Source organism: Chenopodium album, chromosome 12 (genome assembly GCF_948465745.1).
Source record: "Chenopodium album chromosome 12, dcCheAlbu1.1, whole genome shotgun sequence".
NCBI classification, from domain to species: Eukaryota; Viridiplantae; Streptophyta; class Magnoliopsida; order Caryophyllales; family Amaranthaceae; genus Chenopodium; species Chenopodium album.
Genome location: NC_137845.1, coordinates 18,730,019 through 18,733,327, shown reverse-complemented (window position 1 = coordinate 18,733,327; position 3,309 = coordinate 18,730,019). Strand labels below are relative to the sequence as shown.

The 3,309-nt window shown below is 32.8% G+C and overlaps 1 long non-coding RNA gene across 1 annotated transcript; it reads left to right on the top strand.

Moving 5' to 3' along the window:
- Positions 1-1,306: 1,306 nt before the first annotated feature.
- On the top strand, positions 1,307-2,710 carry LOC145572185 (uncharacterized). The gene is made up of 3 exons (XR_014096713.1): positions 1,307-1,412; positions 1,511-1,913; positions 2,470-2,710. It is a non-coding gene; the product is annotated as an uncharacterized LOC145572185 (long non-coding RNA).
- The last annotated feature ends 599 nt before the right edge of the window (positions 2,711-3,309 follow it).

The following is a 3,309-nucleotide window of genomic DNA, read 5'->3' as shown; positions in this document are numbered from 1 at the left end:
GTTGGTGATCATTTTTTGGCTTTTTGGGAAATCTATTTTGTGTCATGCTAATTTGTTTATTAATTTGAGAAAATCATCTGCTTATATGTAGTTCAAAACCATTTAATACAACCTACACATTAAGAAATTAAACAAACCGAACAACCAATTTGTATATAAAAACACAATGTGTTGAACTTAATTGAAAAATTAAAGCACACAGTTTAGAGTGGTAAAAGTAGAGTGATAGTAGTTGTTGTTGTTCTTGTTCATTTTGTTATGATGAAGCGGTTCGAGTTTGGATGGAGGATGTTCCAAGTAGTCTGTGTGATCTTGTAATACATGATTTAGGCTCCAGTATTGCTTAATAAAAGAACACCTTCCAGCCTTGGGATAAAAATGGCTATACACTATTAGTTACTTAAAGTAGTTCAAGTGTTCATGTACAATTTTGTTAATAATGCTATTAATTTATATCTGGTACTTAATGCAATAATCGAGTGTTGAGCTACGCTACGAAGGACTGAAAATATGGATGTTCAAGACATAGTGAATGAAGGTGACGATGGTCCTAACATTGGAAATTCTGGGATTGGTGGTGATCAAACATCGCCAATGACCCAAGGTTGTGATGATTTTACTAATGGTGTGCAATTCCAATCCCCAATTAACACAATGGATACTTTAGGCACAATAGTTGCTAGTAATGAGTTTAGTGGTGCTTCCTCAATAGAACCTCCTAAGGTGGGAATGGTCTTTAAGACATGGCAAGATGTAGAGGCATACTATAAAGAATATGCATAGCAGCAGGGTTTTGGAGTCACTAGAGCACAAGGTGTTTATTCGAAAGGTGAGGGAAGAGACACTACTATAAAAATGCTCAAAGAGACCATAAGTAAGAACCCATTAATTAAATAAATGGTCTCTTTGTTTCAAGAGATTCAATTTTTCAAATAAATGGTCTCTTAGGTACAATCTTAGATAAATGAAAATGAAGGAGAGACAACTTTTTTTAAATAAATGATCTCTCCTTATTTAATTAAATTAATTAATATAAAGGAGAGACCACTTCTCTAAAATATATGATCTCTCTTTTTTTAAATTTATTTAATTAAAAAAATAGAGAGACCACTTCTCTAAAATATATGGTCTCTTTTTTTTAAAAGAAAAAAAAACTGTTTTTTTTGTTTTTTTTTTTTTATGGAGTAGAATTAAAAAATAAAAATCTTTTGATCTGATCACACGGATCACCAACGTGTCAAAAGATCAACCCTCTCTTCCCTCAAACCTTAAATCTCCAATAACCCTCTCCTCTCTATACCGCCCCCTTCTCTCTCCTCTCCTCTCCTCTCCTCTCCATTAATCCGTATTTTGCTTACTGCTCTTCTCTATTTCTCTTTTATCCTCCATTAAACATTTTGCTTTTAATTCAGGTCTTCATTTTCTCCATTCGTCAATTAATCACTGATTTTCCTGGAATTCTAATCAAATTATTTAATCATTCAAGAATTTTTTTTATTGTTTTGTGAAGATGGAGAAGCGGAGGATATGGCGGTAGATGAGCTACCAACAGTGGCAAAAGAAGTTGCGAGAGTAGTGCTAAAGCACAATTCTGTGCGAAGTTACGACGGAGTATTGTATTCCTCATCGTTTTTATTAATTTAAATTTTATGAAGTTTAATTATAATGCAATTCATATAATTTGTGTGTGTGTTTTTTATTTTTTTTAATTTTTTTTTTATTAAGTGAGCTTTATGATTTGAATTTCGTGACGAAAATCATGTCGGTTCAGAATCTGATTCAAGGCCTTTGTTGTTGTCGGTGATGGTTGCTGCTAAGGTTCCTAAGAAGGTTCTTCAGATCAATTTGTTGGGAATGAAGATGTTTTTACTTCTTTTCGTGGATCTACCAAGACTCTTTGTATTTTTGTTAAGGTATAATTTCATTGCTTTTTTTTCTTAATTTAATTACTTTCTTTATTTAAGCTGTTCAGGCTACAATTTTGAGCGGTGAAGGTAATGAGAAGGTGCAGGACTTGCTGTTGGTTGATGTTACTCCTCTGTCTCTTGGGTTGGAGACTGCTGGTGGTGTTATGGCAGTGCTCATCTCAAGAAACACCACAATCCCCACAAAAAATATTGTTATTTGATTTTTTTTGGTTAATATATTATTGTTTTTTTTTTTCTTTTTGAAATGATTTATAATTGATATGTGAAATATGATTTTATTTGAAATGCTTTTTAATATGGTGTGTATTTTGGTTGGTGAGAGTAGTCGAATTTGCCTAAGAACCTGATTATAGGAATATAGGAATGGTAATTATAATTTACAAAATTACAAGTATGGTTTTGTCTTCCATGAACAATGATATTTTATTTATTTAATTAAGATTTTAAATGAATGTTATTTTATTTATTTATTTAGTTAAGCTTTTAAATTAAATGTTTAGTATTATTTTCCAGTCATTTTTCTCATGTTTCCCCCCACCAGGTACGGCTGGGGTGAGATTGATGCACAAGACTTGCTTAGAAGTCCTTGATTGTAACATTATGGAGTACAAGTATTTTTTTATAGTACGGTTTGTTTAATTTATTCAAGAAAATTGATTGTAGTACTAGTAGTATATTTTTTTTGTATGGATTTTGTATAATTTTTTATAAGATTATTGATTGTACTCCGTAATATTTATGAATATTCAAGTATAAACTAGTTGTATTTTGTGCGTTGAAAATGCTAGATGTATTATTGTACAATTAAAATTATATATATACATAAGAGAAAAAGAGACCACCTATTTCAAATAGGTGGTCTCAGTTTTTCAAAACAGAGACCATCTATTTTAAATAGGTGGTCTCAGTTGTTCCAAAAGAGAGATCATTTATTTTAAATAAGTGGTCTCAATTTTTCAAAAACTGAGACCATCTATTTAAAATAAATGGTCTCTCTTTTTAAAAAGAGATCACTTTCGATGGAGTGGTCTCTTATGCCAAAAAGACCTCTTAGCTAGAGACCACACCTAAAATGGCCTCTTTAGCCATTTTGAGATGGTCTCTTTGGACAATTTTGTAGTAGTGAGATCTTATTTCGACTACGTGGAGGTGTGAGTGCTGGGGGAGACCAGACATGAGGGCGTTGAGGGAAGCACGAAAGAGGGCTAGGGCTATGGATGTATCCGGTATGGGGGGCGTAGTTGATGATATTGTTTGTGTTGATGAATTGAGTCAACGTGAGCGAAAGTCTAAGAAATGTGAGTGTATGGCGAAGGTGTATGCAAGTGTTAATCGTCAGGGGGAATGGGTGGTGAAAGGAGTTGTGTTGGAGCATTCTACT